Source organism: Sinocyclocheilus anshuiensis, unplaced genomic scaffold (assembly GCF_001515605.1).
Source record: "Sinocyclocheilus anshuiensis isolate Anshui unplaced genomic scaffold, SAMN03320099.WGS_v1.1 scaffold954, whole genome shotgun sequence".
In the NCBI taxonomy this organism is placed as follows: domain Eukaryota; kingdom Metazoa; phylum Chordata; class Actinopteri; order Cypriniformes; family Cyprinidae; genus Sinocyclocheilus; species Sinocyclocheilus anshuiensis.
In genome coordinates, this window is record NW_015536527.1 from 669,588 (window position 1) to 684,883 (window position 15,296).

The window sequence follows — 15,296 nt, forward strand, 5'->3', positions numbered from 1 at the left end:
ATGAATTAAAACAGTGAACTGCAAACTCAGAATATGACGCAAACCTGCAATAATTAAATATGTTAAATAACACAAATGTATCTAATCCCATTTTATTAACCAATATCTTTGCTGCTGAACTTTGAAACTGCACATTTTAGAGTGGTCTTTTATTGTGGCCAGCCTAAGGCACACCTGTGCAATAATCATGCTGTCTAATCAGCATCTTGATATGCCACACCTGTGAGGTGGATGGATTATCTCGGCAAAGGAGAAGTGCTCACTAACACAGATTTAGACAGATTTGTGAACAATATTTGAGAACAATAGGCCTTTTGTGTACATAGAAAAATTCTTAGATCTTTGAGTTCAGCTCATGAAATATGGGGGCAAAAACAAAAGTGTTGCGTTTATAATTTTGTTCAGTGTACTTTTGCTTCAGCCTGAGGTTTTTTCATTACACTTTATGAAAAACAATCAAGCCCTGCTTATATTTAAAAAGTAACGCGAAAATAACACAAAAGTAATATAACGCATTACTTTCCATAAAAAGTAACTAAATAACGTAATTAGTTACTTTTTTTTGGGAGTAACGCAATATTGTAATGCATTACTTTTAAAAGTAACTTTCCCCAACACTGTCAATGAGTCTAATAATCAGAGATAGCTGATGGAGGCCAGTGGAGAGGAGAGGAATGAAACGGCATTAGGAAATGACACAAGCTGAAACAGACACTCTGATTAATAATGACTTCAAGATTGGTCTGTTCATCATACAAAGTGATCAGATTGCAAGGACTACTTTTTGAAATATTTGAAATGTTTGGACCCCATTGACTGTTGGTGATGATGACAGAAAATCCTCACGTGAGCATTTAAACCAGCTGCTTGTCAGACAAACATCCAAAGGGTACCAGAATGGCAGTGTTGTTCTTTTATATTTTTAGATGATTCAGAAAGGTAAATGTTCAATGTTCAAAAGTTATTATTGTAATGTAAATACTGTGAAATAGTCAAGCTTTTAAGAAAAGTCATTTTTATACTGTCAGATGCTCAGGCTCTTCATATTTCTAAAAGTTTTAATAATTAAGCTATGTCTTAATATTGTAAATTGTAAGTATATAAGCATCTTTTCATACCAGGGAAAATTTGCATTGTAAATGAGGTTTATATTGTGCCAAGGACCTGCATTTACACACTGGACTTTTCCCACATTTTCTGTGTTCTTAAATGTTTTCTTTGTCAGCCATGAAGGAAAACTGCCATAAGGTCAAGCAGAGTTTTTGGAAATGCTTTGTATGTTCATGCATTAGCTATAAATGAATAATTTTTACTCATAACAGACATGATTTGTGTGTTTGTTTTTAGAAATATATGTATTTTTGTTTTTGTTTAGTCATGTCTCTTATCACTGATATTCATTTGTCATGATCTGAAATGTGGAATGGGGGAATAATGAATGGGAATACTGACATTGCTTGCTCTTGGTATGAAAATACAACTGTTGCCCCAAAGTAGAAAGCAGCAACCATATAGTGTTGTTGTCTGTGTGTTTTCATACTATTCTGTCCAGCCAAACATGTGTTTTTTTTTTTTTTTGGTGCTTTACAGAATTGTCATGTGATCTCGTGAACGTGTGTACCACAGTTAGCGGAAGCTAGAGACTATGGTTTATTAAGTTTTAGATATGGATATTATTCTTACACAAAGGCCTTTATTAACCCCCCTGAACTGTGTGGAGCACTTTTTATAATAGATGGATGTACTTTATTGGACGTAATCTCAACATTCATTCACTGCCATTATAAAGCTTGGAAGAGCCACGCAGGACATTTTTAAATATAACTGTATATTAAAAAAATTATTTGTATTTGTCTGTATGAAGAAAGTCATATACAGCTATTCCCCTTTTTGGATTTGTCTTTTGTTTTGTGCTCATAGTAAATATGTAATTGTATAGGGACTGCTGATGAAAATTAGCCCGAATGGCTACATCTGGCACATTTACATAATATACTAGACTGCTTATGTTAATTAATGTGCATTGCCCCTTTTAAAATAAAAATAAAGAAAATAAATAAATAGAATAGGTAGATGTTGCGGCTTTTGTCAATGTTTTGTCATGTCAGGGTTAAAATATATTGTCATTTGTAACATACACCTTGCCATGATATAAATCAATAAGAGCTGGACATAGAGCGTTAAATTCCATCAAAGGGGTCATATGATACGATTTAAATTTTTCCTTTCTCTTTGGAGTGTTACAAGCTCTTGGTGCATTTTCAGACCGATGAGCTTTATAAAAATCGAAGCGTTTCAAAAAGGCGGGGCATAGAGGAGAAACAATAATGTACAGTATGTGGAAAATAATGTGTTTTTTTAACTTTAAACCGCATAAACACATTTCATCACTAATGTTTCAGTGTTTAATAAGCTATTCGTATAAATTATCTGTGAATATAAAGAGGTTTTATTTTGTGGTATGAAAAAATCATGTGTTTTTGAATGAGCAGAATATTTTTAAATATGTATTATTTTCTTTAACTTTGCATCAGCCTATAAACAACATTTTCTTTCTGAAACAAGCAAAATTAACTTGAAAGATATTTGTATGTTCGTGTGATAGATGCCATTAAAACATCTGATTCACTCATTATAAATAGATCCTTTGAATGGTGAATTCCTAGTTTGGACACTAGATGTCGCTCTAATACAGTATATGGAATACACACACTTTATGGGGGCAGTTGTGGCCTAATGGTTAGAGAGTCAGACTACATTGTAACCCAAAGGCCCTGAGTTCGAGTCTTGGTACCAGCAGGGATTGTCGTGGGGGGAGTGAATGTACAGCGCTTTCCTCCACCCTCAATACCACGACTGATGTGAGACCCTTGAGCAAGAACCAAACCCCAACTGCTCCCTGAGCGCCGCAGCAAAAATGGCTGACCACTGCTCTGGGTGTGTGTTAACTGTGTGTTCACTACTCACTGCTGAGCACTTGAATGGGTGTGTGGTAGAAATTCCCCTACGCACCTGACTTAAGTTTTAACTGGGGCATCTACTGGCGACACTTACACATTTTATACTCTAGAGCATCTAGTGGCGACACTGTACTGAGTCGGATGACGTCTCGCCCCGTTTGAACACTATCACTCAGGACTAAGATATTTAGTGTTCGACTAACCTGCATAAACAGTGCACAGTGTTGCCAGATTGGACGGACGATTTCCAGCCCAAAAGCTCACCAAAACCCACTCCAACAAAAAACTGCTTAAAACTTTAACTGTCAAAATAATGTAATAGAATGTTGCCATCAATCAAGGTTGATAACAACATTTTAAGATCAAGAGGCATCTTGAGAAAACTGGGCGTGTTTGATTTTCATCTGCAGTGGTGGAAATGGCCGAAATTCACTGGGGGAACTCTAGTTTGGAAAGTGGCCTAATGACCTTTTAGATGTATTTAATTGGAAAAATCTTTATAATCTATAATAACATTACAAATATTTCATGTTTCTTTTAAACCATATGTTTTTTAGAGGGTATCAAGACAATGAACCCTGTAATTCTGGCCAAATTAAAGATACATTCTAACCTTAATAAATGTTTGTCATTTATAAACTTTTTCAATTTTTTTAATAAAAAAAAAATACATTTAATACAAAATCAGGAAAAATTACAGAACAATCAAATAAAATCAGTATCAACAAAATTCATCTTTGCACTGCAGAGGTGGCACAGAAGAAAAAAAGGCATTTAGGTTTATTTACTGGCTGTTTAATGAGGCTCAGAGTGACATGAATGAATTTAAACTCATATCAACATAATCAGATAAATGTTTTAAATATAAAGTTTTTAATTTAGAGATATTCAATGATTTTAATAACTTTTAAAATCTTTTTTTTGTTTTTCTAAAATAAATGTTTAAACTTAAAACTACAACCACCAGTAGGTTTCTTTGTCATTGAATTCATTTAATGGAGTCGTTCAAATGGCTGATTAATTTCATTAATGAAGCAAGTGACTGTATTTATGAATGGGTGATAGAATCATTGACTCACTAGATTCATTCAAAACGTAGATTCATTCTTAAACAAATGTTGTCAATACACTGCAGTACTGAGTCACCAAATGACAACAAAGTGGGCTACTAATCTACTAAATAAAATGTAAAGCCTCACAAATGAAATTAAAAGCAAAGCACATCAAAGAGTAAAAACGTCTCGAGGTTACGTATGTAACCATGGTCCCCTGAAGGGAACGAGACGCTGCGTCAAATGCTTTGGGAGCGCCCCCGGCGAGACACCGTACTGAAGCATGTGTGAAATCAGTCCAAAAGTGAAGCGAGACGTCACGAGTGGGGTGACGTAAGCAACCAGGAAGCATAAAGGCGCATCCGGCAAGTGCACATGTTAGCTTTGCGGAAGCGAGCACCTGCAGGGATGCAGGGAGTATGGCAGGGAGACGCAGCGTCTCGTTCCCTTCGGGGAACCATGGTTACATACGTAACCTCGAGATGTTCCCCTTCAGGAACTCGAGCTGCATCGAATGCTTTGGGAACGAGAATACCCACTGCGCCATACGAGCAAGTCCCTGTCTGGTGTGTATCTGGCGAGCACATCAAGATGAGAAGACTTGGGACCCTGGAGTAGATGTGAGGTCCAGACTGTAGAAATGGATGAATATGTGTGGAGAGGACCAGCCTGCCGCAGCACAAATATCCTAAAGGGCCATGCCCACTGATAAGGCCTTGGAGGCCGCCATACCCCTAGTCGAGTGCACTTTGACCCCCATGGGTGACTGGAGGCCAGAGGACTCATAGGCCAGTGTGATGGTCTCGACCACCCACCGACTCATAGTTTGCTTGGTTGCTGGAACCCTTTTCTTAGGTGGACCAAAGCAAACGAATAACTGATCTGCTTCACGCCACTGGGCAGCTCTGTGAACGTAAGTGTCCAGTGGTTGCACTGGACACAGAAGATTGAGTCTCTCCTAGCCTGCTTCCTGGAAGGGAGGAGGACAAAAGGTCTGAAGTACAATGGGACCTGGCGATGAGGTGGGCACTTTAGGGACATACCCGGGTCTTGGGTAAAGGAATGCCCTAACCATGCCCGGGGCAAACTCCAGGCCTGACACAGCAAGAGCCTGGAGGTCCCCTATCCTCTTCAGCGAGGATATAGTGAGCAAGAAGATAGTCTTAATCATGAGGAGCTTGTCTGGGGTATCTTCGATGGGTTCAAAGGGAGCTTTGCACAGAGCCTCCAGAACCGCTGCCAGATCCCATTAGGGCACCTTGGTGCACTGTACTGGCCTTAGCCTCCGGGTGCCACGGACGGAGTTCGTCCGCCCCCCCGGCAACTCACTCCAGCCCACCGCCTCGAGCGTCCACGGCGGCAGACTGCTCCGCCATGCTCGATGGCACCGCGGATTCACCACAGTGGCGAGGGATCTCTGGCAGCGTGTCCCTCCTTCCTCCTGGGTTTCGGCACCAATGTAACACACGTTTGTAGTCACGGGAAGAAGGAGGCGGGAACTGGCGAATGTTCAAAGAAAACTTTAATACCAAAATAAACACAAAATAGCGCGACAGCCCCTCGCGGACGACTGTCGCGCACAAACAGAACCAAAACACAAAATAAAATCCAGGCCTGGTCCTCTCTCGTCCAACACTGTTGTCACTCCTTCTTTTATCCTTCTGGAGCTCCTCCGTGAGACTCGAGACCGGTGAGTGGCGCAAGTGTCGCGCATTAGCAATTCCTCCACCGGCCTCGCTCGGCCCCGCCCCACTCGTCACACATACATTCACACACACACCACAAACGTGCTCGCTGAAGAGCAAAAGCTGACATGTGCGCTTGCCGGATGAGCCTTTATGCTTTCTGGTTACTTACGCCACCCCGCTCGTGACGTCTCACTTTGCTATTGGACTGATTTCACACATGCTTCAGTACGGTGTCTCGCCGGGGGTGTTCCCAAAGCATTCGACGCAGCTCGAGTTCCTGAAGGGGAAACTGTATTAGCGAAGACTAAGTTATTAGCTCATTGTTTGCTCTGCTGTGTAATCAATCAGGCTCTGACGGTTTATTATATTAAATTATGCATTGTTTTGACACTGTTGCACTTAATAGCCTACTTAACACTGAAACTTACTTTGAACAAGTTGAGCGTGCTCCAATATTTTCAGCTTCATTAGTTTCCGCATCAGGTCAGGTGAGCAAGCAGTTAATCTGTAGTGATATTTATCTTTTTAAAAGCTAATTTCTATGTAAGCCATTTTAACACATCTGTGATTATTGTTAATGCAGTTCAGACCCGGAGGTCGGACAGAACTAATTTAGCACTTTGTAATTTGAAAACACAAAAAAACGGTAAGATCATTCATGACTGTGTGTTGACATGGGTCTGTGGATCCAACCATCATCATTATTACCTTCAGTAGGGAGCAGCTCAGAAATAATAGTTTTAGCAGGTATTCGTGGTATTTACAAGTGTATGTTCTGTTTGAACTCTAGTGTAAATAATAGTTTACTAATACATAATTTATTCACTCACTGATTCAAATCATGTAAACAGTTCGGTTAATCTCAAATAACAAATAAAAAAGCCAGTTTCATACCAGTAGATTTTCACCAGAAAGAAAGATGGAAGAAAAGATATTAACCCATTTTTACCTTTGCTGAAGTTTATCCTTCAGGTCAAAACTGAGGTGGTTCATGATTATTCTTACTGCCATGTTTTGTTTTGTTTTATGTAGATGTGGTGCAACACATAGACCATATTTTGCTGTTGCTGTTGTGTAAACAGCCTTTTTCAATGCAAAAGCTGTTCAAACCTTCAGAACTTTGATACAATTTAGTGCATATTTTAGCTTCATCAACACTGTTTCTTTACTAAAGCCTAAACTGCTCAGCTTCAGTCTTATTTCAAGCCCTCAGGCAGTGTGAGTCACAACTGTGAATCCGTTTGATCATTTAACAGTTTAAAAGGTAATTTGATGGTTGTGGCTAGAAGGGATAGAGCTCCGACCAGAAACGAACAATGAAATGTAATTTTCTACCTATTAGATTGTGTTTTATTAACATCTACACCTACCCCAACCCTAACCCTTACGATAATGAAAAATAGTAATTATTGTTGTAGTGTGACAAAAATTATGCTGTATCGATGTGCACATGCCCGCTAGAGCCATACGTATCCCTTCTAGCCTTAACCGTCATTTGATGTATATGACGTGGATGTTTGATGTAATTTACTTTCACTGCTCTGTGGTAGCTGCATCTGTTCTTGTGCTTCTGTGTTGATGCTGCAGTTCTACATTGTTAAATAATTAAGAGACATTCAGATTATGATGGTTTCTAAGGTTCATTACCACTCACTTTATTATATCTGCTGACAGGGTAATATTCAGTTAAGTACGTTTTATAATCAACATAGTGATAAACGCCATTAGAAATGCAGGCAAAGCAGACTGAGCTTTGAAGAAGTTCTACAGAGATGTTATAACGTCTTGATGTAAAGGTTGGTCTACAATTAAATTTCACTTGAATTAAACAAAATACTATGATCTAACTTTTTTTTTTACTGCCGCTTCGGAACACAGCAGGTTCCTGACTGATTTGTCTTTCCTTGCAGAAATCAAAGATAGAGACTGTGTACGAGAATGTCCCCCAAAAAAAGAATGATCAAATCTACAAGAACGGATGTTAAATCTCATCTGAGACTGTCTCACACCTTTTGGTTTTGGTCACTGTAATATTTGCCCCTTTTGTAACAAAAATAAAGAAGCAGGCACAGACACGGTCCTGTATTCTCTTTTTTAGGGCCCGAGCACCACGGTGCGAGAGGACCCTATTGGAATTGCTCCGTTGAGGGCCTAAACATGCTGAAAAATATGGGTTTCAGAATTAGGTGTGGCAAAATGGCTTGATAGTGCAACCTCTACACATTCAGCGAAGTGCCTCTCGAGCTACGTTTCAAATACATGTATGAAATTCGGTAGACGCATGTAATGTCCCAAAACCACCAAAAAATCTCTGGGAGCAAAATCCGAAACCCCAACGGCACATCAGTTATTTTACATTTTCTCAGCAAACTTTTGTGTTGTTTTTGCCATTTTCAGGTGTTGAATTTTAACAAACTCCTCCTCGAGATTTAGTCAGATCAACCCCAAATTTAGTCAGTCTAATCTATAGACCTGTGTGATGTTAAATTGTCCCCAACCCTAACCCTTACGATAATGAAAAATAGTAATTATTGTTGTAGTGTGACAAAAATTATGCTGTATCGATGTGCACATGCCCGCTAGAGCCATACGTATCCCTTCTAGCCTTAACCGTCATTTGATGTATATGACGTGGATGTTTGATGTAATTTACTTTCACTGCTCTGTGGTAGCTGCATCTGTTCTTGTGCTTCTGTGTTGATGCTGCAGTTCTACATTGTTAAATAATTAAGAGACATTCAGATTATGATGGTTTCTAAGGTTCATTACCACTCACTTTATTATATCTGCTGACAGGGTAATATTCAGTTAAGTACGTTTTATAATCAACATAGTGATAAACGCCATTAGAAATGCAGGCAAAGCAGACTGAGCTTTGAAGAAGTTCTACAGAGATGTTATAACGTCTTGATGTAAAGGTTGGTCTACAATTAAATTTCACTTGAATTAAACAAAATACTATGATCTAACTTTTTTTTTTACTGCCGCTTCGGAACACAGCAGGTTCCTGACTGATTTGTCTTTCCTTGCAGAAATCAAAGATAGAGACTGTGTACGAGAATGTCCCCCAAAAAAAGAATGATCAAATCTACAAGAACGGATGTTAAATCTCATCTGAGACTGTCTCACACCTTTTGGTTTTGGTCACTGTAATATTTGCCCCTTTTGTAACAAAAATAAAGAAGCAGGCACAGACACGGTCCTGTATTCTCTTTTTTAGGGCCCGAGCACCACGGTGCGAGAGGACCCTATTGGAATTGCTCCGTTGAGGGCCTAAACATGCTGAAAAATATGGGTTTCAGAATTAGGTGTGGCAAAATGGCTTGATAGTGCAACCTCTACACATTCAGCGAAGTGCCTCTCGAGCTACGTTTCAAATACATGTATGAAATTCGGTAGACGCATGTAATGTCCCAAAACCACCAAAAAATCTCTGGGAGCAAAATCCGAAACCCCAACGGCACATCAGTTATTTTACATTTTCTCAGCAAACTTTTGTGTTGTTTTTGCCATTTTCAGGTGTTGAATTTTAACAAACTCCTCCTCGAGATTTAGTCAGATCAACCCCAAATTTAGTCAGTCTAATCTATAGACCTGTGTGATGTTAAATTGTGAAGATCTTGAGTTTCCTTGTCTGTGGCGGCTTAAATTTTGATGTTTCGCCATGAAACAGGAAGTTGTTGTAGCTCAGGCATACAATGTCTGATCTGCCCCAAACTTTACATGTTTGATAAGACTCCTGACCTGAACACACGACCATGACCATGACCATATTCAGTTATAGTCATAGCGCAACCTGCTGGCAACAGGAATTGACTTGTTTTACACTAACTTAGACATGCAATGTCAAATCTGCCCTAAATTTCTTGTTTAAAAAAATGCTGGCATGAAGACATCTAAAGGCCAATTTTCAGTTATAATCCTAGCACCACTTGTTGGTAACTAATGCAGAGTTCACACTGCACGATTTTCAAAGTCGTCGAATCACCGTTGTTTTCACACTGCACGACTATGGGTAGCATTCAGCTGCTTCAGTGTTCACATTGCACAATGCCTCACATAATCATTTGCCAGATTTGGGCCTCAAGTAAGCCTTCGCATTGCCACATGTAAGCCAACCAAATAAACCAAAACTGGCTCTAATGTGGGCCAGTTTATTTTTATTCTAACCCTGGTCTTCCCCACATTCCTCATGTGGCCCACATGCTGCATAGAATGGTGGCATTTTGTCAGTGGTCCACAAGCAGGCCGCTACACAGCCACATTTTAGCTAATAATGAACAAGATAAACCATGAATGTACATTATCTGGGCCACATTAAGCCTTAAGGGGTTGTTTTAATTTTTTGTCTTAACACTGCTTTCTGTGTATGTTATATAATCTTGCTCTTCTGTAAAGCACTTTGGTCAGCCTGGTGGCTGTTGTAAATCGACTATACAAATAAAATGAACTTGAACTTAGGTGAGTTATGCATCAACAATACTCAACATATTGTAAAAAGAAATTTAAAAATGTCCTCCCTAAATGTTCAAATAGGCTCCAGAAATGTGTCCTACTTAGTAAAATCATCCGGACCCAAGTTTTGCACAAGCAGCAATTTAGGTGTCACAGATAAATATTCAAAGACACATTCCAATACTTTAAAAACAGTTATTTACAAGTTTGAACCTAAATGCTTCTCACTTAGACTCTACCTACACAGTAAGTCTTTAAGTGTGACGGCTATGCTGTGTTAAAGAGCACACAACAAAGATGAAAGGTTATATATCAGAAGTCTTTAATCCAACAAGGATAAATCCAAATACAATGCAACATTTAAGACATGTAGACGTAAGACCAGACAAACTCAAAGTGAACATACAGAAACTTAAGTACTCAAACCAAACAAGGATAATTAACTAGGCACGCCTGAGCAGAATACTACAATCAACACAACAAGGGAAATGGTGCAAAAGGAAAACAAAGTCCAAATTAGCAGAAAGCGTGACAGTAAGAGTACAATCATTATAGTGCACTTCTGTTTTTATGCTGCACAGTGTATGCATCAGAATGTAAGGGTTTGACACCACTGAGGTTTTTTTTTCACAGTGGGAGGAAATTTCTCATGGCCCCTAACTGAGTTTGCCAACTGCTCTAATTTTATGGATACAGTATTAAGTTATATGATAATAACATGTGAAAAAAGTCATACATTTCAAACGACAGCTGAAAACTCATCTCTTTCGTCACTATTTGACTTCATCCTAGAACATACAGAAACTTAAGTACTCAAACCAAACAAGGATAATTAACTAGGCACGCCTGAGCAGAATACTACAATCAACACAACAAGGGAAATGGTGCAAAAGGAAAACAAAGTCCAAATTAGCAGAAAGCGTGACAGTAAGAGTACAATCATTATAGTGCACTTCTGTTTTTATGCTGCACAGTGTATGCATCAGAATGTAAGGGTTTGACACCACTGAGGTTTTTTTTTCACAGTGGGAGGAAATTTCTCATGGCCCCTAACTGAGTTTGCAAACTGCTCTAATTTTATGGATACAGTATTAAGTTATATGATAATAACATGTGAAAAAAGTAATACATTTCAAACGACAGCTGAAAACTCATCTCTTTCGTCACTATTTGACTTCATCCTAAAAAAGAAAAGATAAAAAGAAATAAAAAACTTTGTTTTCTCTTTTCTTTAACCTTTCCCTGTCTAGCTTGAACAATGCTTGAAACTTGGCATTACGGGCACTTCCTGTGTCTGTTTGCCTCTTTAAGATGAATTGCTTGATGTATTCCACAATTGTAAGTCGCTTTGTATGAAAGTGCCTGCTAAATTAATAAATGTAAATGTAAGTGTATTAAATATGAGTTAAATATGATCATTGTGTTCCTGTTATTTATCTTATATTCTCATGGCCCCTAACTGAGTTTGCCAACTGCTCTAATTTTATGGATACAGTATTAAGTTATATGATAATAACATGTGAAAAAAGTCATACATTTCAAACGACAGCTGAAAACTCATCTCTTTCGTCACTATTTGACTTCATCCTAAAAAAGAAAAGATAAAAAGAAATAAAAAACTTTGTTTTCTCTTTTCTTTAACCTTTCCCTGTCTAGCTTGAACAATGCTTGAAACTTGGCATTACGGGCACTTCCTGTGTCTGTTTGCCTCTTTAAGATGAATTGCTTGATGTATTCCACAATTGTAAGTCGCTTTGTATGAAAGTGCCTGCTAAATTAATAAATGTAAATGTAAGTGTATTAAATATGAGTTAAATATGATCATTGTGTTCCTGTTATTTATCTTATAGCTCCCTCTTTGTCAATAACAATTTCTCGTCATGGTTCAATGTTTCTGTAGATTAAAGTGTCTGAGCAGGAAGAAGCCCTTCACCTACAAACTTCATGCTCTAAATACAATTTCTCTGTCTGTCCACCCAACAGACCAAACCACATTTCTGAAGAAAACCGACCACAGCAGCTTTCAGCTTGGTGCAGAAGCTTAACTTTAGTAAGACTAGTAATGTGAGATGCAGACTCTTTGTAACCTTTTACTTTGGTTCTTCTATACACAACAATTGAATAAACTGAATATATTCAGCCATTTTTAGAATACCAGAGTTAGGCTTTATTTAACAAAATATTAATTTACTTTAATATATTTAACGCAGTCAGACAACTATAACTCTCTCACACACACTGTCATGCTAAAACTGCAATCGATGACTGTTGCTATCAGTTCAAAAGTTTCTGATGAAATGGCATTCAGCGCCAACTTCTATAAGCAGTTTGGTGGGCTGAAATGTCATTTGTTTGTGCAGCTACACGAACATTAATAAAACAGGCTTCAGTATTCAGAGCAAACAGGAGTTTCTCCATAGCGTTTTATGCAAAGCTCATTCATGTAATCTCAGGAAGCCAAGGTTACATTAGTAACTGGAACGTTTGATCAACTAGCTTCGTGCGACAGGGCACAGGTGCCCATTTATATTTCCAAGTTGGGAAAACTATTTAGAAGTAGCACAGGCATGTTGACGTACGTCATAAATTTTGATTTATGCTAATTAACTTGTGCCTGCAAACTGAAAATAACCCTGCAAAATGGAAATACTGTGTTTCAGTATTCACAGTACACTGAGGTGCAAACAGTACAAACACTAAATGTAAATGGGTTAAAACATGCTTAAACTATCCTTTTGATCTGCTCCCTACTAAATGTAATAATAATGACAGTTGGGCTGTTATTCACATGTCTGTTCACTGACCGCCTGCTGCACATTTAACACAAAACTTCAATCAGCAAGCTTCAATCAGACTAAATGACTGCAACACATCTTCTTGCAACAGTCATGTGTGGTCTTACCATTTTCGTGTTTTTGTTTGCTGAATCAGTTTCTCCTCCTGTGTCTGAACTGGATCAACAATAATACAGGTGAGTTATAAACAATAGAGCTTGCATTCCTATGTAGAATTCTGTTTCAAATGCATTATTTGTAGTTAATATTTAAATTCATGACATGTTTTTCTGCATTTCCTGCAGTTGCAGCCCATCCTGACTACAGCAACCATCAACAGAGATCCAGCAGCAGCAGCAGTGATCTGCACTATCACAGAGAATGAGTCTGGGGGATGAGAAGGAGAGTGTGAGAGAATCTGGGGAAGCGGTGCTGTAATGGCTAAAAACATAGTCACTTTGAGGATTGTGTCCGTCTACAACAAAAGAGATCAGGTCAGTAAATAACCACTCATATCAGTGCTGCTGTACCTGCACATGTGTGACAGAGTTTCCTGATGTCTAGATGTTGTGTCTGATTGCTGATGGGATTGTTGAGCACACAGCTGTAGGTGTTTTTATCCTGATATTCCACCTCCAGAGGTAGAGAGAGACTGATGCTGAGATCAGACACACTGATGCTGGACAATAAACTGTTTCCTTTGTACCAGGAGAGTCACATGACTCACATTCACCACTGAACACAGAAATTAACAAATTGATGATGCTAGACATTGTGAAGAGTTACTGCTGATTTCAGAAACAGGCAGATCAGCTGAAAAACGTGATATAATAAAGAGAAAACTAGGTATATATAATTAAATTGATTCAATGTATTGAGTGAGTGTTTAGTGTGATGAGGAGCAGTGGTTGTGGCTGTCATTAACACAATTAGGCATTTCATCATGTAAATAGCTAAGGAAATAAGCACAGGACAAATTAGCTTTTTACTTACCATAAACAGAAACACTGAATGTTTTTGATGACAGTTCAGCTCCACTGATCTGTAGTTTATAACGTCCAGCATACTCAGTTGTGATGTTTGATTGTCCAGCTTCAGTCTGTCTCTGAATCTCTCATCAAAAAGATCAACATATGCAGTCATTCTGTAATCAGCATATGTGCAGAAGATTTGGTTTTCAATGCTGATTTTAGCTATGAGAGACTTTTCGGCTTCAAATATCCACAGTATTTCATTGTCTTCATGTATATGAACAGATGTGAGTGAATCAATAATTTGATCTTTAATGTGTTTTACAATGATTTGCTGTTGAGCAAAATAATACAGCAAACTTTTTCATGTAACTGGCGGAGGTGTGTCTGGCAGAAATGCCATGCAGGTGTAAATAATACAATAGAAAAAAAAACTGACTTTTTCAGACTAAACTTGTGAATGGAAGTGTAAAACATGATTGTGTTTCTATTGCTTTTCTGTCTCTCTGTCTAAGGCAGTTTCTCCTCATGTTTCTGTAGATCAAAGTTCAAAGCTGTTCATAGTAGCAGGACAGGAAGAAACTCTACACCTACAAACTAAACACACGTGCTTTGAATACCCACACTCAAATACAAGATATTTGTCCACCCAATAGATCAAACCACATTTCTATAGAAATCAAACTGTAGCAGGTTTCAGTTTGAGTCAGTTTTGTTTGTTTGTTTATTTTCTTCTTAACGCCATTCCAGAATCTATGGCTATATTCATGGCGAGAACCAGTTAATCCATACACAAGTTGCTCCATACACAAGTCTTGTCTTTACACACACATCCGGGGACAATTTAGAGTCTTCAATTAATCTAACCTGCACGTCTTTGGGCTGTGGGAGGAAACCAGAGTACCCGGCATAAACCCACGTTGACACAGGGAGTATATGCAAAATTAAAAAAGAGAAAAGGGATAAAATCTTTATAAAAAAGGTGTGATGTCAAGAACATTTCTTCTTAACTATATATCTAACTTTTGCTTTTGCTGGAAATAACTATTAAAACTTTCACTGTGTATCAAAGCATGATATAAAGTCATGAATATACAGTATATTGAGAAGAATATTCTCTTGGAGATCAATCTCTATATTTTCATATTTCACAGTAATATCAGAACCGGATTTACCTCTTATTGTGAACTTTTTTTGCTGGAAATAACTACTGAAACCAGTGTTGGCCAAGTTACTCTGAAAATGTAATCAAATTACTGATTAGGCCTACTCCTTTAAAAAGTAATCATGTTACTTTTGTGAAAAAGATGAATAACAATTTATTTGTTTTAGACATTTTATGTTTAGATATTTCTATTTTGCGGGAGTCCCGTGAATCATTTTATTCTCCCGCATC

At 38.2% G+C, this 15,296-nt stretch overlaps 1 long non-coding RNA gene across 1 annotated transcript in view; it reads left to right on the plus strand.

The window, feature by feature from the left end:
* Positions 1 to 1,397: 1,397 nt before the first annotated feature.
* LOC107694361 (uncharacterized) overlaps positions 1,398 to 15,296 on the plus strand; it is a 14,997-nt gene continuing 1,098 nt past the window's right edge. Inside the window, exons 1-2 of the long non-coding RNA XR_001634860.1 lie at positions 1,398 to 1,482; positions 6,233 to 6,243. This is a non-coding gene — a long non-coding RNA (uncharacterized LOC107694361). The remainder of the gene's footprint in view (positions 1,483 to 6,232; positions 6,244 to 15,296) is intronic.